Here is a 22,045-nt window from a genome sequence, read left to right on the forward strand (position 1 = left end):
TTAAGATTTCAGGCTTCGAAGTCTGTGTAGCTCTGCTGCAGTCACAGAACACTGCTCAATAGCCCAAAAGCAACTGTGAGGCAATACACAGACAAACAGATGTGTCTGCGATCCAATAAAACTGGTCGGAAAAGTGAGGAATAGGAAGATTTAAGTGAGGGGGAAATGGAAGGGTAGGACAGAGGAAGGGAAGGGATAAGAAACACTAAGGATGTTTCAAAGAACCATACGGAAATCTGTAAGTTTCCTAAAACGTTATATATATATGTGAGTCTGTGTCAGTGTGTTTAATTTGAATTACCGTCCACAAAAGGTCAATGCTTCCCAGAGGACAGAGGTTATCTACCAAAAATTCAGTGCTAGGTATAGAATACTCCTTCAAGTTTTTGGTCATGAGAGTCTGATAGACTCCTAAAACAATACAGGCTATTGCCATGGCTCTTGGTTACCCACTAGAACTTGCTGGTAAGACCATACTGTGGAAGACCACGCATACTTTGATCACAGAACATAGAGAAATATGGCTGGTACTGACTTGGAAGCTTTCCTGGTTGGCTTTCTTAGTACAGGTGCTTTGCAGGCTTTGGGGTTGGGGAAGCACCAACAACCCATCTCTGAGCTCTGCGGACTTCAATAATGACTGGCTTAGCAAGGAAGGCACATTGGTACGACAGTGGCATGGACGTTGTAGGGTAACCAATAGCTCTTTAATAGACTTAGACCTGCTACACAAAAGAGAACTCATACCTGTAAGCTGGACCAAGAACCCACGCCTGGGGAGGTCCCCAGGGGAGAATCAATTACTATTACTTTGCTAAAGGAACATAGAATCAAACTGCCTTCTAAATGCTTGTTCTTAATTTCTGTAGATTAGCACATCTCTCACCCCTCATCAGAGCTTCTTTATGTAACATATGGCAATGAAAAGAGACTCCCAGCTGGTAAAGCACAAAGCCTAAGTGACTGCGGAGAGCTTGGCTTTAACTGAGACAGCTATATCACACCTCTTCCTCACTTGAGGCTCAGAGAACTTTGCAGAAGAGAAATGCAAAGACCATAAGAGCCACAAGCTGGGAGTGCTGCTTCAAATATTGTCTTAGGAACATTACATGGCCATTGCTCCCATTAACTCATAGCAGCTGGGGCTGTCTGCACACGGCCAAGCCAGTCGGTACTCATGCGTGAAGAACCAAGGAGTTTGTGAGGACCTCCCCACCCTAGCTGAGGAGATTTTCATCAGGTGATGGCTGTTGAGGGATGGGTGATCAGTTTTCTTCAGTAGTATGGCCCATGATAGGTTGCCCATGCTCTGGCAGACATCCCTACATAGATGAGCAAATGGGTAACATTAATTGCATTCTGTGTGGAAGAAGAAGGAGAAAGGGAGAGGGAAGTGGAAGTAGTAGTTGTCGTGATAGGAGGATGTGGGAGAGGCTCAGGGGGCGATGAGGAAACGTGGACAGAAATAGTCTAAAGATATCCCACTTGTGTATGGTATATATACCAAAGTATATATAAAAAATGGAATGAAAGGATGGTTGAGGCCCACAGGTCATAGTTTGCTAATCTCTTTAAAGAAACATTGACTGTTTGGGAATTTCCTATATGAACAGTAGTGTGCTAATCTTAAACTGTGAAAGCATCAAAAGGGAAATCCTCATCTTTCATGTTGACATTAGCATGTACCATCTGCACATGATGATACCTCCATGCACATCATCTGTAACATACTGTGATCATGTTCAGCCCCTACTATGCTCCCATTTCCGCCATCTTTACCCTCTTCTTCTCAACCCTGTACCATGCCTCTTCCAGTCACCATCTTAACTCTAACCCAGTTAACGAGCAACTCTCAACCGCTGGGCAAACGGAAGTTAAGTTAGACAACCATGTCTAGCGAATTAAGTGCTGCATGTGTATCCTGTCTGAACTCACTCCCAAGCGTCCCGTGCCCCCTTAAGATTCTTGTGTCCTGGGGCTGGAGAGATGGCTCAGAGGTTAAAAGCACTGGCTGCTCTTCCAGAGGTCCTGAGTTCAATTCCCAGCAACCACATGGTGGCTCACAACCATCTGTAATGAGATCTGGCGCCCTCTTCTGGCCTGCAGGCATACATGCAGACAGAACACTGTATACATAATAAATAAATAAATCTTTAAAAAAAAAGATTCTTGTGTCCTTAAGGATTCTGTTCTAAAGATTGTAATAGCAAAACTCATAAAGGTGTCCTATGCTGCTTTTCCTTGTTTCCATGTTTCATTTGAGACTTCAAAAGTCAATTACTCAATAAATACATATTTATTACAGACTAAAATGTAACTCATTGGCTGATTTATTGTTTCTCAACAATTAAAATTCATCACTCTAGAACGCATACTTGGGATTGCCTTCCTCCTCTACCTCACTCTTGGTTATATCTCTAGTGTTTATGTTAAATATAAATTACATAAATCAAAATGAACCAACACAAAAATGTGCCTACACTTGAAAGAATGATAAGATCGTCTATGTACTAAAATTAGGACAATATATCAAAGTTTAATGTAACTTTCCACCTAGAATAATGCAATGTGTTTTCTATTATCTAGACTGCTGTGATTCATAACTCTGATAAAATAACATTAAATAAAACTAAATAAACATTAAAAAGATCAGAGCAAATAAAGCTTGAATTGTCAGTTGACTCCATCTGAGCTCCATTAGAAAATAAAATGCAAGAACACACACATTAATGTTCAAAGGAAAATAACCTGACAACATAAAACAGTTAAAAACCCCAAATTAATTCCTGTGTCCTGGTCTGTGAATAAGCAATTATAATCATGGTGTAAGACAAAAATTGTCTGTGGATGGAGTTAATCATATAAAAAATATAGTATAAACCACAATAAAGCTAAGCCATTATTTTATATACATAAAATTGGTATTATAAGGCATATATTATATTTGATCCTAATATATACAAATTGTCCCTACAAATAAATGCAAAGTTGAGTTTCACAGGATTCCTCCTGAACTGAGAGCAAAGTTCTTTATATGGTTCAATTACAGTGTGGAAGTAACACCAGCTAGGAACTCATGCAACACACCATCTGCCATCTTGTTAAAGTGCCATGCTATTTAAAGAGTGCCTGATGGGCATCGCTAGGAGAAGCCTCTGTGAATGGATGGCTGCTTCTGAAACACTGAAGGATGCCCAAGGCTGGGACCAGCAAGAATACAGTTGAATCTATTAAAAGGCAAGATATTGGCACTATCAGAGCATTGAGAGATCTTTAGTTACTATTTAGAAAATGTATTAGTTAACTTTTCTGTTACTGTGATAAAACACTATGACCAAGGCAACTTATAGAAGGAAGGGCTTATATGGGCTTTTCCCAGAGAAAGGAGTCCATCATCATCACTGTAGAGAGCATGGCAGCCGGCAGGCACAGCAGCAGGAGCAGCAGGCTGAGAGCAAGCATCTCAAGCCACAAAGGGGAAGCAGAGAGTAAACGGCATGTTTTAAAATCACAATGCCTGCCCCAGGGACATACTTCCTCCAGCAAAGCCAGACTAATTAAGCATAACTCTAAGAGTAAATGAACTGGGGACCAAGAATTCCAGCATCTGAGTCTGTCAGGGACATTCTCACGCAAGTCAACACAGGAAGCCTTGTCAAATTGGGATGAAACTTGTTAGCTTTGTACCAAATTCATATTCAGTCTAAATCGCATTTCTAAATAAACAATGCACCAGTATGTTTTTAATATATATCCTAGAACTTTACCCAAGTTTTTTTTTCTTTTATGAACAGAGAAGAGAGAAACACTACAGAATGAAACATATTACATGATAAAGTTGATAAGTTATATAAACATTCATTACTCTGATTTGATTATTTTACATTGTGTTGTTGTCATGTAACATATAAACATAGAATTAAAACTGAGACATTCAGGTAAGTTATTAATTATGTAAAATACAATCAATTAAAGAAATTTTAAAAGGAACAAGAATAAATCTCTTATAATAAGTCACCCCAGCTTTAGTGCTACAGGTGGTGACTGGGCCTCACCATTCCCGGATCTAATCCACATTTGAGAATTGGATTTACCCTATGCAGGCCCTACAACTCCCTAGCATACTTTCTCGGTCTACTTTTTATCTTCTGGGCAATTTTCCTCTCTCCTTGAACATGAACCTCTTCCTAAGTACAAGCATTTCTCCTCCTCCTGCCTCTCCAGCAACATTCTAGAGCCCCTGCTCTTCTTAGCAAGGGCCTTAGTTACTTTGCTACTGTTGGGACCAAACACCATGAGCAAGGAGACTTACTGATGGGGGGATTTATATGGGTTGACTTGTTGACTGGTGAGTCTCCCCTTAGTTCCTAGCCTGTTACCACCCTGTCTGAGGAAATGCAAGGCTATATAGCGTTCCCTTTCTAGGTTCCCACCATCTAACTTAAGATAGGCCCCATGATCTTCGCAAGGATGCCTCTGTGACACACATCCTCACAACACATGCTCCAGAATTTCTCTTTCCCATAGGTCCCTTGGCATGTATCCCTGCTACAGTCCAGCGCCTAACATATGACTTTACCCATCCTGTGAAGACTAGCCTGTATCTGCTTCTATGTTTTAGTTTTCTGACTGACCTTTTCATCTCTACTTCAGCCTGGGAGGAACAGCTAAACCTCCCTAAAATGAAATTGTCTCTGTGGTACCATCCATTTCCCTAACTTTCTCTACATGTTTGGACAACTCCAAACTCCTTCAAGGAACGACCTTTCTTTACCACTCTGAGCCTCTGCTCTCTTTCCTCTCCACCAACTTCCTCATCCTCTTCTCAGATATCATCAGCTGTTTCATGACTTTCAAGTCTGTAGAAACTTCTCTCTCAGAAATCATTGCTCTCCTAAATTTTTTTCTAGATATTCCCCCCAGCTCCATCAGATTTCTTCTCTCCTCGGTCTTTATCTTCCTTGATCTCTCCATCATCTGACACTGAGGATGACTTTATTCACCTTTGTGTTGTGAGACATTTGTGCAGCGTGTGAAGATATATGGCTGTGATTGGTTTAATAAAGAGCTGAATGGCCAATAGCTAGGCAGGAGGCAGAGACAGGACTTCCAGGCAGAGACGAGAAGTAGGAGGAGGAATCTAGGCATGTGGTAGAGGCCAGGAGACATGAAGAGGAAACAGGAAGCACAAGATGGAAGAGAAAATGTCACGTGGCAGGATGTAGATTAATAGCAATGGGTTAATTTAAGTTCTAAGGGCTAGTTATGAACAAGCCTAAGCTATAGGCCAAGCTTTCATAATTAATGATAAGTCTCTGTATCATTATTTCCAGGTTGGCAGCCGACGAGAAACTATGTCTACATCCTTGTAGCATGCACTTGTTCATGTCTCACCCTTTGCTTTTGGTGATATTGATCTGTTGCACCCTCCAGTCTTGTGTTATTTTCTTTCTTTCTCCATAAGTGTATGCCTGTCCTGTTTTGTTCTCCTCAACTTAAACCAGAGGCAGTAATGTGAACACGAGGTCACGATGTAGTTCCAGACTCCACACCTTCACTCACGAACTGGAGGGGGTGAAAAAGGCTCCAACACTTTATCAAGAGAACAATGACATTTCTATAATTGCTATCACTAGTCCTCAGATTGACCAGGATGAGCACATGTAGCTGCCCTAAATCAGAGAATGGCGGGGGAATAGGAGATGGAATCGTTGTGAGGACATCAGACCAAATGATCCATCACTTAGAGAGAGGAGAGAAGCCACTTATCAAGGAAGGGGCACGTCTAACCACTGTTTTCATTCCCTGCATCCTGTTTTGCCATCTGGCCTCTTCTCCCCCTGCTCCAAACCATGCCAGGCTCAGTTCTGTCTTTCCACCTTTGATCTCCGTATGTGGACAATATCTCCTCAACACCTCCTTTTATCAAACATTGTTTCCCTTTTATGGTTCTCGTTTATACCCAATCAATTTAATGACATATTCCAGCCTAAGATGTCTATCCATTTATTCACCCCTGCTCAGTGTTCACCTCCAGATGGTTCCTACAGTAAAGCATGGCCACACTGAGGATTTACCTCCTCGTTCTTTGTTTATTCTAGAAGTACTATGATCTACATAAGGCATCAGAATGCATCAGATTCCCTCTGTATGCCTCAGTTTCTTGTAATTACTGAAAATGTAATGTATGCTTAGTAAGTTACTAACTTCAAATCCCTATAATTACTTAGAAAGAACAATTTATCAAATGCTGAGTGGTAAAAAATTATTTTGAAAACAGCATATTATCTGATTTATTTTGATCAAAATATACTCCATAAGATAGGACAATAACACTGATTATATTTGTACATTAGTAGCAAAGATACCAAAAATTAATTCATTTCCTTTGAGAAAGCTAATAAAACCAATGAAGTAAAACTCGGGGCAAACAGAGAAGCCATTTTCAAACCTTTCAGATCCCACAGTTCGTCTCCTAATCTGTCCCCTGCAAGTTTGGCAGGAAAAGTCAAGTGATTGAATTTAAAGGGACATTGATCAGTGCAGGGATTAAGAGGCCTCAATTTGGTAGCACTATCAGCCAGAGAGCAGCATTAGAAAGTGCTAAGAAGATTTCAGATGGGAACAACTAATCCAAAAGAGTCAATTCCTAGCCTCCTTACAGGAGGGGTTTAAACAGCCCTGTGATGTTCTCGTTGTCTCTTCCTTGACCTATCTATTCAGGAGAGACAATACATCCCCACAGTTGTGTGGCCCACACATCTGGATACAGTTGTTCCATCAATGTGAAACTCTTGGAGACAATCAGATGAAGACTCACTTCAACCCACGCATCTCAGCCATTTCTCAGATAAAAATGTACAATGCATGGAAACATGTTTACCCCAACAAGAAAGCCTGTAGGAGCGTAAGCACTCAGCTCACAGGACCACGGGATAGCCCAGCTTTACAGGGTTTGATCCTTATTTTGGGAGATGAATGAGAATAATCTTTCACACAGTGGAAAAAAGAAAACCTTTGAGAAGTTCAGAGGCCTGGTCAGTTATACTTCCCCTCACCCCCAGAGAGCTTCTCCACTGCCTGCCACTGGGTCACTACCTGGCATTACTCTGTTGTCTATTTAAAAAAACAAAAAGGAAAGACCCAGTGGCGGCTCCTGGGGAAAAGCAGAAAACAAGAAAGTCTCTCTCAGTGAGTAAAAGTGACAAATAATAGCTCCTGTGAAATGATGACTGAGCAAGACTTCTATGCCAATTGCTCGAAACGTGAAGCCTACAAGTCAGTTTCTCAGCGGAGCCAGCACCCATCTGAGAGGATGCTCTCTCTGCCTGCTTTCTCTTTGCTTTCCTCAACTCAGCCTCTGCTGGGTACAGCCGTGTTTTCTTGTTTCATCCTCTGGCTTTCAGGATAAAGTAAGCGTCCACAAGGGAGGTACCTGAAAGAATGAAAGCTGCAGCCATCTCAGTCTCAGATTTGGATATTAAATCCTACTTAAGACACCACACACTGTACTGCTGTTTGGGGCACAGCACTCATTTGCTGTCTGTTTTCATTCCTTAACTCCAATCTCAGTATCAGGCCTTCATGGGTCAAGAGGAACCTTTATGTCATTCCAGTAAATAACTTATGTTCTCCATTTCAACTGTGTTTTCAGATGATTTATCTCATCTACCACATCTCTAGTTCTTTGTAGGGTTCTGACACCAGTCATTCAATGAGAAAAGTCATGACCTATGGAAATTGCATCACATACAGCATAAAAAGGTTCCTAAACCAGTGTGAACAATGGCCTCTGCTTGACTTATGGCTGGACCACTATAAACTCTACAGATAAAGATCCCTAAGGTTGAACTAACTCTTTTTGCTGTTGTTGCTGATTCCAGAAAAATCACATGCAGATCCTGAAACATGCATGGCAATTCCTCTTCTTGGGAATAAGAGCCACGCCATTGTCCTATGCCATGTCCTTCCTCAGGCCCGCTGCATCTGGCCATGCTGAGCCTCCCAAAAGATGCCAAAAGAATCTGTCAAGGGGAAGCACATGGGAATTGCTGCTTTAAAGCATCATTCAATTATTACCATAACAGGAGTGCTTTTATGACTTCGAAGCACAGTATTATACTGGGTAGAAATATTCTTTTCTTGCTCAAATTTATTATGCACAGCTCTGCTTCTGGTATTTGTGAAAAACAAGACCAAAAACGTCAAGTGAACTCCCAGTTTCTCTAAGGGGTCCTTTTTCCCCTTTAGTAAAAAGATCAAGGCAGTGTTTTTTGCTGTTTGTTCTATGTGGTGCCTGACAGGGCTTTTCTTGTTTCACCATTTCTTTAAACTGTGCATCTTCTGTCCAAACAGACTTAACTAAGACTAAGAAATGACGGTTACATGATGCATTTCAAAAGAAAGCATCTGGCTCCACAGTAGAATCATCGCTTTGTTTAGACGGCGCATGTGAGTAGAGAGGCTAAATAGCACGTTAACCCTAACCTTGAACCTGAACTTGAAGCCCATCATGGAGCCTAACAGGGTCCAGATAGAAATCAGACACTGTTTAGTGCACATTCTTTCAAAATCTTCTGCTACAAAACAACACTAAAAGAAAATATACTAGTAATAAATGAAATTCCTCCCTAACCACAAAACAAAACACAGAGGGGCGGACTAAACGAGATGAATATGTGAATATTCATGGTCCAGATGTAAACTAGGATTGCAGCACTCACCTTTTGACACTGAAAATTATAATTCACGTGAACTTAGGAAGAAGCCAGGAAAGTCAAGAATGGCAAAGCTTCAGAAGAAGCTGAGCCCGATTTGATGAGACAGTGACAAGAGCTGTGTAGAGTAATTTGAGACATACCACAGAGTATACATGCATGATATTTATGATACTTCCGCCTCACATATTTACTCCCCCCCTTCCTCTTCCTCCCTCTCTCTGTTCTGTTCTCTCTCTCTTCCTTTCCCTTTCCTTCTCGCTTTCTCTCTTCCTCCCCCACTCATTATCTGATATCCACAAGAACAATGACTGGCCACTTCAGTTCAGTCAAAGCAGGAGATAATATATTTTTACTTTAATTACTTTATTTAAACATTATTTAATACCTTATTTAAACATAAGACTTTAAGTACGGCCTCACTCATTAAAGTTGCTACACTGAACTTTTATAGAATGATGATATATTCAAGCTTTTATTATTATTATTATTATCATCATTGTCATTATTATTTATGAGTATGTGAATGTATGTCACCTGTGTATGTGCCTACGGATTCCAGATGAGATAATCAGATCCTCTGGAGTGGCAAGAGGTTGTGAGCCACCCCATGTGGGTCCTGGGAATTGAACTTGCGTCCTCTGGAAGAGGAATCCATGCTCTTAACCACTGAGTAACCTCTCTAGCCCCTCAAGATTCTTTAACATGAATAACTTTAAAAACAGACACAAAGACATTGAGTTTTCCTTTTTTTTTTTTTTTTACAATTTCCCTCAAATCATTGGCAGGTATCCTGCTTCACCTATTTTAATAACACTTTTTCATTTGCCTTCCTTTGCTGAGCAGTCAACTGATTCTCCAAGGAAACAATAACTCTTTCTGTTTACACTCAAAAGTCACAGGATTGTGTAACATTTAATTAGGTTATGTAATTGTAATTACCAGTACAAATGGGATAAACAGGTTTTAGGAAAATCTCAATTGTCTCTTTGTAAGCACAAGTGATGGGGAGCCCAGCAGAAAGGAGCCATTGCCTGAAGTTTGACTAAGGGATTGCTGGGAGGTGGACAAGCAGATGCTGGTTAAGAAAGCTCTCCCATAATCTCTATAAAGCATGTTGCAGGGAAAACTAATTCCAAGCACACCATGAAAAGAACTCCAGTCAACTGAGTCTGGGAAATCCAGGTTGAACAAAAGTAAGCCCAATCCATTTACCACAAGGTATTAACATCTAAAGCTCATGTGCCTGTTCAGTTTCCAACATAGTATTATAGCATGTCACTTTCTCAATATATTTGACCAGGGACTTTTGATCTCATGGTACCAAGATTCCAAGGTACAATAGCACTATTGATTTCCTAGTCCCCGATTCCATTGTTATTTCCCTAATTTACTTTCAAAAGCTTCAACATGGACACTGTGATTTTATGTTCAAGCTTGAACTCTGGGGGCATTTCCATCCCCCTAATCAACACTGTGCATGGTATTTATTTATGTATTTTATCAGAAAGGCAGTACTATAGATGCAACAACTGTATATACTTATTGTCTGTGCTTTTATTAACCTCTAGGCTTTAAAAATATTTAAGTGGATACTGGAAATGGATTTTAACTGGTGAAACCAGTGGCTTATTAACATGAAGAATCTAGAAATGGACTGTCATGAGTAAAATTAAAAATAGTGAAAATGTAGAGTCATGAAAATATTTTAGAGACACCCTTCACCCTGTGCAGATGGAGAATAGGATTCAGAAAGGCAGCCTCCACATGTACAGACCTGAGGCTTGCTTCCCAGATGGCCCTGTATTAAGAAGACTTGGGGTCTAACGGAACTACATCACTAGCAATCCATAGGATCTGCTTAATGGGCAAAGGAATTTACTTGTGAAAGAAAAACTCATAAGACAAGATAGAGGAATTTGCTGCAGGATCCTGGAAGGGTGAGGCACAGTCCAACACTATTCTCTGGCGAGATCTGCCCTGGTCCCTGGTCTGTTCCAACATCTAAAACCACGAGGTAGTGAAGAGAGAGCTGTGTATGTGCATCCCAGGTCTTAAGGGTCCCCAAGCGGCCATGCCCCAGGGGCATGTACTTCAAGGTCATAGGCAGGTGTAACAGTTACCTGCTACCTCACTAGGGATGGTGCTTCAGGGCATGGCGAGAACAGCTGCCCACTACAGGGGGCTCCTGATGTCTACCAAAAGAGTTAAAGAATCCAACATGTGGAATGTTGCTGAGTCTGCCCTGGAGGAATTCCATGCAAAGCAAGGGAACGGGGCATCCTAACAACTGGAATAAAAAGCTGTGTGAGCTCCTTTTACTTGGTTGCTATTGTATTTCTTTAATAACTGTCTCTGTGTACAGTGAGTTTTCTGGCTTGGTTTTCATTACCAAGTACATAGTAACAAAGTTTGTGATGGTAGGTATGGTCACCACAAACCTATTCTGAATTACAAATGAAGGAAAAAGAAACAAACCCACTAAACCCAAAATCAGCTTGATGGGTCCTCAATAGCCACTTCCAGGGCAGTAGGCACTGTCAATCTACTCCATGACGAAGGAGACACTGGAAACCTTACCTGACAACAGGCTCCCTTTGGCCTACTTCCCAGGCAGGTGCCTTCTTCTTACCTACCCATCGTTTACCAACAGTGTGTTTGAGAACAAGTTCACGTTAGCTGAGGAGGAAGGATGCTTCCAAGGAGTAGATTGACAGCCTCTCCCCTCTTCCTTCATACACTAAAGAAAGCCAGGCTGTCCCTCAGAAAGACTGAAGTGTCCCATTAGATGACATCAGATTTCCCAATAGCGGGAAAGATGGTATTCCTTGGTCTTAGAAACTGAGTCACATGTCAAAAGGGTGGGGTTCAGGCCAGCTTAAGAACAACTTGACCAAGAGAATTTTGTGTTGAATGCTGGAGAGTGAATGTCTGGAAGCGGCGAGTCAGGAAAGGCAATCCAATGTTATTAAAATTGGAAAGAACTCACCGATGGCCCTTACCTCCATACAATCAATAATATAAAATCCAACATGATTTTCAATCATTCCTTCTATATTTATGTGCTATGATTATAAGGTCATTTTCTTTATATATTTTATATAATTATGTATTGCAATATGGCCTCCAAAAATTCTTATTTTATTCCAGCTGTTATTAGCATTTACATCTGTATTCAGGCTATCCTGTGATTCCTATTGGGAACACCTTTAAACTAGTTCCAGAATCCTTTTGTTACTGAGATATTAATGCTTCTCTCAGTAGAGCTAGAAGAGAGATACATACATGATAGAAAGCAAACATCCATATCTACATAAAATAAAAGCCAGGAGCTCATATCAATATCTCTAACCCAAACCCAACATCACATGTTTTCATTCTATTTCATGAATAGATAGATGTTTGTCTAGTCACATTCAAAATTCTCTTCTGTAACAATAAGAAACCTGATACTTTCAGAAGGTGTAAGTTGGAAGATATGAAGAAGAGATGTGAAATGGTATCTTCAGAGCATGGCATAGCCTGTGGTTCCTACAGGGGGCCTGCACAAGATGGGCAAAGGCCTGTTGATAGTGTATGACTGTCAATAACCAATCATGGATCAGGGATGGGCTCCTGGGACTCTAGCTCTTCCTGCTGAACTAGTCTGGCCCCTGACAGATTCTGGAGGAAAGCCAGCTGCTACCCTCAGTGATTTACCAAACGATGTACTCATCAGGCTCCAAGGGATGGCTCCAAACCCACGGCCCAAAACAACAGTCTCAGTTAAAATCAGAAGGTCACGAAACAAAAAGGTATGAATGTGAGACAAGCACATGTATGGAGAAGTGGGGGTAACAGGGATGAGAGGGGCATAAAAAAAAGGTGAGATAAACAGAATCCACCAACTAAATGAAAGGACCCCCTCTCATTGTCTGTAATAAATGTGTTTATTTCCATAACCTCAAAGTAGCCCCCAAGTTAGTTACTAACTACCCAGGAAAACAGTAACTATGATCTAGAAATGTGGCACGTTACACACGAATTCGGTGAGCACGTGTCCTAGCACCAGCACACAACTCTGCCCTGATGTGAGACACTAAAAATAACACACATCTTCTCTCTGGCATTCATTCTTGCCAAAAAATATATAATCTAAATCTAATCATTAGGAAACATCAGACAAACCCAAAATAACTGTCCTGTACACTTCAGAAATGCCAAGGTCATGGAAAACAAAGAAATACTGAGCAACTGTTTCAGATTAAAGAGCGACTTAAAAAAAAATGACAGCAAAATGCAACTTGCTATCCAGGGTTGATTTCTGAGAGGATAAATGCTGGATTTCTCCTTTGCTGTAGAAGATGCCAACGACACAAGTGGAAACGTCTGAGTGAACTGACTGTATTGTTGCTGTTCATTTGGATCACTGAATTATAATTGTTACAAGAGAATGCCCTTGTGACTCAAATACACACTGAGTTATAAGGAAATGCTGACTTTGTAACACTCAAATATTTCCAGTAAGTGTGTGTCTGTGTGTGAGTGTGTGTGTGTCTGTGCATGTGTGTGTGTCTGTGTGTATGTGTATGTGTCTGTGCATGTGTGTCTGTGTGTGAGTGCGTGTGTGTCTGTGTGTATGTGTGTGTACATATAGGGAAAGAGAAAGAGAGTGGACCTCCAGGCAATTCTAATCCTCAGCCAGAGACGAGTGCACAGAAAAGGATGAAAACCAACCTAAGAAGAAGCCTGCCCAAGGGAAAGGAGGCTGAGACTCACAGGAAGAACCAGGGTGAATCTATCACGTTAAAGGAAAATTAGGAAATTTAAGGAAAGTGTCCAGTATGAGAGGGACCCAGTGATTTCCAAAGTTGCATGAAGTTGAGCAGGATATGGTTTCCAGGGGCATGACTTACAAGTCGTACCTCCCCTTGCTCCTGTCTAGCCTTCTCTCTGCTTCCTGCCTCCCACTATATAAATAAGACACCATGCGCCTTCTCCCTTCAACCAAAATCCCCGAAACAGTGAGCACAAGTTAACCTTTCTCTCTTGTTTCTCTTTGGTATTTCGGCAACAACAACATGAAAGTTACTACAAGAATACTTCATCAACAACACATAGGTTGTGAGTAAGTGGACTGTGGGTACATGTGATAGAAACACATGGGGTCATGTAGTGGTCTTACACTATACTGGTCAGTATAGTGACACTCAAAATATCAGTAAATTGTCCCACTAGATACATGATATTTCCAAATCCCCATCATCTCAGACCATTCTGAACCAGCTCCTCCAGTAAAAGAGACATTCTTTGGAAAATGAGGCTTCTCCTGGGAGAATGGGGCCTTTTGTGAGGAGAACCTGCACTCACCAAGTCATTTCATCTGAGTGGGTTTAATTAAGATAGATCTCAAAGAGAAGTTACCTTGGCTCCTGATACTTTCATAGGTTATATACACAGACAAGATCCTAGTGCTTCTCTGGTTGTGTTTTATCTTCCCAGTGCCTATTCTGGGTTTGTCTTCATGCAAATTCTCTTGTGGTCTACGTACCACAAGAGTCAAACATTACAGATATCACAACAAAACACGTTTGCAACTTGGTGTGGAGGCTGGAAGGAAACAGAACATCACGCGAAGGTCCTGTTTGATTTTATAAAGTTTGGGAAAGCTCCATTTCCAATTCTTTCAATGGATGAAGCAAAATAAACTCCAAATTTCCTAATATACCAATTGAGGTCCAAGAGAAGAAGTGAATTAGTACACACACTCACTTTGTTGTCAAGATAACGATGATGAAGATGATGAGTAACATTTTAGATTGTACAAACTCTTTGAAGTGGGTCTTTATTTGATCTCACAACCTTGGGTGGACTAGAGTAATGGAAATTTCAAATAAAAAGCCATTGACAAAAATCATTTCAATCTTGAGATTCTGTCATGACTGTGACAGTGTGGCATTCAAGCACACAGCAGATCAAGTCCCCAAACGAGGACAGTACAGCTACACGCTAGACTTGAAAATGCACCCACCCAAAGAAAATTGTGTTACTCGACCAATATTTGGTTCACTTTCTTAGCAAACTGTTTTTTTTTTTTTAAAGCAGTAGCAATATTATCTGGCTGTTCTGCTGCACACTTCTTTTGCTTCTCTAGAAATCAAAGGCAGACACAACCTTACTCTGACTTCCCCAGCAATCTCCTGCCACTGAGACATGGGGGTTTTAATTAAAATGATGATTAGCATAATGATTGGAAGGAGATTTGTAAAAAAAAAAAAAAAAAACCTCATTGATTTTGAGCCTTCTATGGAAATGTTAATGCCAGTGTTTGCCTAGCAGAGTAGTATTTCAGAGAAAAAATGTCCAAATATTTAAAATCTGACTTCTTTTGACTTTTGATTTTTAAAAAAAGAAAAAAAAATTGATAGGTTTTCACAGTCTGTTAGCACACAAGTGGATGTGTTCTTAGAAAATGATTAGGTTTTTTTTTTTTTTTTTGGTTTTTTTTGGAGGTATATATGATAAAACTACCATAACGACCACAAAGAAATATCACTCATTAACTTTTCCATTTTTCAAGGACAAACTCAGTATTTTCTCTCTCTCTAAACACATACACAGAAATATCTTTCCAGTCACTGATTATGGATTCTTTTCTACCTGCCAACAAATTAAAGATAACCTGAGTCTGCAGATAAACCTTCCTTGTCAAGGAAATGGGAACTGTTTTCTTAAGCTATATTTGATACTATAATTATCTTCCATCTTTAAATTGTCATCCAAAGCATTTAGAGGTACAAGTGTTACTGGAACACATAATACTCAGTTATTTCTAGTAAAAGGACTTATTGAGGGTCTATGAAATGAAAAACACTCAATGAGAATAAGATATACATGGAATAATGAAAACCCAAAAAAATGATGTGAAGAAAGGAAATAAGACCAGGTATATATGTGATGAAAAGTCCTTATCTGGCAGGTGTGAAGGCCTGATCCTAGCAGAGGAAAGGAGGAAAGGAGTGAGGGAAAGAGGGAGAGAGGGAGGGAGGAAGGGAGGGACAGAGGGAGGGAGGGAGGGAGGGAGAGAGGGAGGGAGAGAGGGAGAGAAGGAGCGAGAGATGGAGGGGAAAAGAAATGATTATGAGACCGAATTGTTGTTTCCTATAGTCATAAACATAAAACTACTTCTTTGCCTTTAATACTGCTGATATTTATACATAAAGCGAATGTAATCATAACTTACTTTCACACTGAAGCACTGTTACAGGCTGAAATTCTAACTTCTTCAAGATGTCAGTACCTGCACCCCAGATGAGCCAATTCCCAAATCTATACTGATCATCATGAAAAATAACACACTATATTTTTAAAAAACAAATAATGAGGTAACCACAAAAAGTAGAAGATACTTATCACCACAGAACTCAAGCAACTCGGGCTCAGGAACGTGCTTAAATGTTTTTAAGATGTTTTCATGAAGCCTACCAAATTTACACCCTTGAATAAAACCTAAAAAGAAACAATACAGGGAAACTTTGGTTGGCCTCATGCTTACATGATAATAATGCTCTGCATTACAAAACTGACTCGCTTAGCTGGAAACTTGCCATGTCCATGACAATGAAGTAGAGAGTATATTTGTTTAGAATTCTGCTTCTCTCTTGCATTACCTGTGTTAACTTGGCTAACTGCCCCCCCCCACCAGGCCAAGTTCACTAAATTACAGTTGTCTTAGTCAAAAAAAACAATAAGAAAGCATTTACCTCACAGTGCGGTTAAGACAACACCACAGGAAATACAAAGCAGATACATGACATCAAGCACGCAGTGCTCGGTAAATGGCCACCAGCACTAACACCACCATAGAACAATTGGTAGGTGGTGAAATTACGCACAAATTCAGTCAGTACACCAAATCCATTCAAAGAGGAGATAGCCATTAAAGACCCCATGGCCACCTTCTCTGCTTTCAAAACTCCGTCTTTCTTCTCCAAAACGGAAGAAAACCGTTTACTTGGCAGTCATTGGGGATGTGAAAGTGTGCAATGACTGAATGATCTAAGAATACTGTTGTCAGTTTCTCCGTTAATTCCCATCTACTACAAAAAGAAGCTTCCCTAATGAAGGTTGAGCAATACACTGATCTATGGCTATAGGAATGTCATTACGAGTCATTTTATGTTCATTTAGCAGAATAATAGTAATAGATTTTCCTCTAGGGACCATGAACTGGTCAATAGGCACAGAATAAGAGACTTTTAAAAACTCAACCCTCAAGGGGGTGTCTATATCATAGCATCCCCCTCAAGGCTTAGAGGTCTGTGTGGAAGAGGGAGTAGAAAGGCTGTAAGAGCCAGAGGTGGCAGATGACCCAAGGAAAGAATTTTCTTGACCCAGCAGGGTAGATGCACATATGAACACATGGTGATCCTGAGGGCACACACAAGTCCTGCACAAGACAGACAAAATCCCAGCATGGAGAATGGGAAGTAGACACCAAGTCTCGCCCCTAGCCAAGGAGCTATTGACATTCAAGTGCTGCTGGGCAAGGGAAATCAGTTTTCTTCAATAGAGCGAAGAAATGGCCACACTCCAGAGCAACTCCCATGCCAAGAAGTAGTCAGCCAGCCCAAGCTTAACTTCACTGACTTTTTTTTTAAGAGAGAAAGGGAGAAAGCATCAAGTTGGTGGATAAGGAGAGGAAAGATCTTGGAAGAACTGGGGAAGAGAAACAAATATGATCAAAATATGTTGTATGAAATTCTTAAAAGTTCATAAAAACATATAAAAGTGGCCCACCCATACTCCTTGCTTATAATTTGGCAACAGCAAGAAAGAAAGGAACATGGATGAAAGAACTCAGCCCCTCCAGCAGGGCCTCTGAGGTTTCCACCAATTTCAAGCTCAGCCATAAGATATAACATAACCCTATATCATTTGCCTAAAATATTGCTTTTTCTGTGCTCTGGTAGTTCCTCGGTGGAACACAGATAACAATACCAAAAACTCCTGTTACTGTAGCAACTTATACCGAACAATGTAATTCTCACACATTTGTTTACACTGTGTGAAGATGTATTGCTGTGATTGATTTAATAAAAAGCTGAACTGCCCATAGCTAGGCAGGAGAGGTTAGGCAGGACTTCCTGGCAGAGAGAGGAACTCAGGAAAATGATTGTAGGCCCACAAGAGACTCCAAAGAGACACTGAAGAACTTGGACATACAGAATGGAGGAGAGGTAAGGGGCCACGTGGCAAATGTAAATTAACAGAAATGGGTTAATTTAAGATATAAGAGCTAGTGGGACAAGCCTAAGCTAAGGCCAATTCATAATTCATTGATAATTAACAATAAGTCTCTGCCTCATTATTTGGGGGCTGGCAGTCTAAAGAAAATCCAGCAAGAAAGACTCACTATACATTCCCACTACAAAAAAATATATAATTTTTAACAATGAGCCTTAAGAAAACTTCTAGTTGGAAATGACTGATGCTACAGTGGATACCCCACACTTATGGAGTATGTGGGCAACACAATCTGCACTCACGGGTTATTTTAAAAAAGACACAAAAGTGGGAGGAAATGGAAGTCGGGGTGATAGATCTGGGAAGAGTTATGGGGAGGAATGAGGGATGAGTATGACTAAAATACACTATATACATGTATGAACTTCTCTAAGAATTAACAAAAATATCATTATATGTAATTTTTAAATATGTTAACCATATTGCCATGCATAAAGTGTGGTTCTAAATTTTTAAGTGGTTGTCAAGATGACATAAAAAAAAAATCTTGGATCTCTCTCTAATTGGGTTAGTTTTAATGGTCCACTTGACACAACCTTATGGTCATCTTGGAAGAAAAAGCCTCATTTGAAAGCTTGCCTCCATCAGACCTGCGGCCCTGTTTATACGAGACTGTCTTGGCTGATAATTGATGTAGGAATGCCCAGCCCACTGATGTGGTCTTATGCAGGTGGGGCTGGGCTACATAAGAGAGGTAGCTGAGCAAGCCAGAGAGAGGGTCAGGAAGTAGCGTTCCTCCACGGTTTCTGCTTCAGTTCCTGCTTGAGTTCCTCAATAATAAAATGTGACATGGAAATGTAAGCTGATATAAACCTTTTCCTCCCCAAGTTGTTTTTTATCACGGTGTTTATCACAGCAACAGAAAAGAAAACTAGAACACGCTCGCAAACAGTTATGTTTTTTAAGTTTGATAAAGCAGACAAAAATAAACCTGAGACTTGAGTGTTGCATGTACACATGGCTAAAAGCAATGAGGCATTCCAAAATTAATTGAGTTATAGATCCATTAGAAAAGCTTTAGGACCTATCACCTCCCAGAAGACAGAAAGTCTTTTTAACGATCAAGCACTCTCTGCCTCGGCATCAGAAAGTTCTGGAACACTTATGAAGCTCATGAGTCCACTGTGAATAATGAAGTCAACCTGATCACTCCTTTCCTGATGAGCTGTGAATATACCAAGTGAATAACTGTCCCCCATTTGTGTGTCCATGCATTATATTCAATTTCAGAATGTTTAGAAATCGGGGTATATTTGCTTGAAATATCTTCTCTTTGGACTGAAAATGTATGTTCTGTAAAAGGCAAGGAGAGAGGAATCCAACATCAAACAAATGGTATGAACTTCCTTTTGTAACTGCTCTCAACACCAAAATCTGGAGAGCCTGGTAAGAAAGAAGGCGATTATACCCGTTCTCCTTGGGCAGAGAAAGGTCAACAGTGGCAGAGTCACAAGGAAGCTGGTGTGGCAAAATCTTAGTGATCTCTCTCTTCCCTTCCCATGTCAAATGAAAGATAACTAGTTTTATCCTTGTAGGGGAGGAAAACAGCTCAAGGAAGAGGCATTACCAAGAAAAGGTAAACATTCCTTTTTCCTATTTAGCTGAAAACAGAATAAATCTTCCTGTGGGGATTCTGGTTGCAAGAGCCCTGACACTAAGAAGTTGCCATCTGGAACCATCGCTCAGGACACACCTCCAGGAGGGTAGGGGCCAGCGGCAAGACAATCTCTATTCCTGCTGAAATTGTACCTCACCTAGAAGATGACTGTGGTGGTTTGAATAAGAATGGCCCCCATAGGATCACAGATTTGAATGCTTGGTCACTAGAGAGTAGCACTGTTAGGAGGTGTGGCCTTGTTGGGGTAGGTGTGGTCTTGTTGGAGAAAATGTGTCACTGGCCAGAAGCTTTTGGATCTCAAAAGCTCAAGCCAGAACCAGTGTTTCCTTCTGCCTATTCCCTGCCAATCCATGTAGAACTCTCAGCTCCTCCCCAGCACCATGTCTGCCGACATGTACCCATGCTTCCCACCACGACAATAATGGACTAAACCTCTGAACCTGTAAGCCAGCCCCAGTTAAATGGTTTCCTTTATAAGAGTTGCCATGGTCATGGTGTCTCTGCACAGCAATAGGAGAGTGACTAAGATAATGACTTTCTCCTTAAAAGTCATTAAAAATCCTAATGACGCCAGGGGGATTTTACCTCAGATAAAGTAATTGATAGTTTTCTGTATAATGTGTGCATCTCTGTGCCTTTCATGTTTGTGAGTATAATTTCTTTTACCTGGAGCTTTTTGTTTTGTAATAGTTGTTTCCAATTAGCCTTCCTCCAGCTTTCTTGATGTTTACATTTCTACATAAACACACTAAAACCATTAGAACCAGGCCAGTGGAAGTGGATTACCACAAACTAAATCATAGACATTATTTAGATAGTTGGATTATACAGTGTTCTCTACTAATATTCATTTTGCCCTTTTATTAACTTTTAATGACTGATAAAATTGTGTACACAAACATATGGTATATAATGTGATGTTTTAAAAAGTGTATATATTTTTCAATGGCTAAATTGAGCTAATAAACATGCATGAGAATATACTTATCATTTTGTAGGGGAAAACCCTAAAAGTCTACTTGTTGTGGAATATTAGTTGAAGATGTGTTACATTTGTTTATGCTGTGGAACATTTGTTTAATGATGCAAAGATGTGTTGCATTTTTATGTTGTGTTTGTTTACTCTATAAAGCTGTGTTATTTTGCCTGCCTAAAATACTTGATTGGTCTAATAAAGAGCTGAATGGTCAATAGCAAGGCAGGAGAAAGGATAGAGGAGATGGCAGGCAGAGAGAATAAATAGAAGATAGAGGAGAGAGGAGTGAGAAAAGGAGGAGAGGAGGATGCCAGGGACAAGCCACCCAGATGGCAATAGAATAAATAGTAAGGGAAGACATAGAGAACAGAGAAAGGTAAAAGTCCAGAGGCAAAAGGTAGATGGGATAATTTAAGTTAAGAAAAGCTGTCTAGAAACAAGCCAAGCTAAGGCCAGGCATTCATAAGTAAGAATAAGTCTCTGTGTATTTATTTGAGAGTTGAGTGGCAGGCCCCCAAAAAGCAAAGAGTAAAATAGCCAACCTCACCTACTCTCTTGGAGATTTTCAAGTATATATTATATTGCTATTAACTTAGGCATCATGTTATATCAGATTAATCCCTCCATTAATTTTGTGTTCTTTGGACCACAGATTCCCAATTCCCCTGGTCCCACCCCCTGGTAACAAGCAACCTTTCTACTGTCACCTTCTTTACTTATAGATAAAACTCTCTATATATAAAAAAGCATGCAAATTTGCCATTCTGTGCCTAGCTTATTTCACTTAGCATAATGCCCTCTAGTTAGGAATGATGGGCTTTCCTTCTTTTTAAAAGCTAAATGCTATTGCATTGTGTAACATTTCACTTTGTCAGGACACACCCATCCCTGGATAGACACTTAGACTGGTTCTGTATCTTGACCATTGTGAACAGTTCTGCAATAGACACTGAAGTCAGACTACCTCTTGGACACACCGATTTTATTTCTCTTGCACATGCATTCAGCAGTAGACTTCCTGGAGAGCACGGCAGTTTTATCTTCCAGTTCTTCAGAAACACACACGCTATTTTCTGTAATGGCTTCGCTAGCTGACTAGTTTAATCCTTCTCCCGCCAACCCACTCTCTAAATCATTCAAAATCACACACATAAAAAAATAACCATTATATCCACCTTCCCCAAAATAAGCTCCATGAAAAACAGGCTTCATAAAAAAAGGTCTATACGGAAACCAGCAATTTTTATGCACTCACCTTGAGAAGTTACTTGCACAGGGTTTGAGAAATCTTACAATCAGTGAACTTTTTAGTAGACTTTTTCCAAATATATTTGCTAACACAATTCTTTGTTCCCAAGAGAACATTATAGTAAATACTGCATGAAGCCATGAAACCAATAATATATACCACTTGATGGCCTTTCCAAGACTTCAAACAGTGTTCAGGAA

This window comes from Peromyscus eremicus, chromosome 13 (assembly GCF_949786415.1).
Source record: "Peromyscus eremicus chromosome 13, PerEre_H2_v1, whole genome shotgun sequence".
Taxonomy (NCBI): domain Eukaryota; kingdom Metazoa; phylum Chordata; class Mammalia; order Rodentia; family Cricetidae; genus Peromyscus; species Peromyscus eremicus.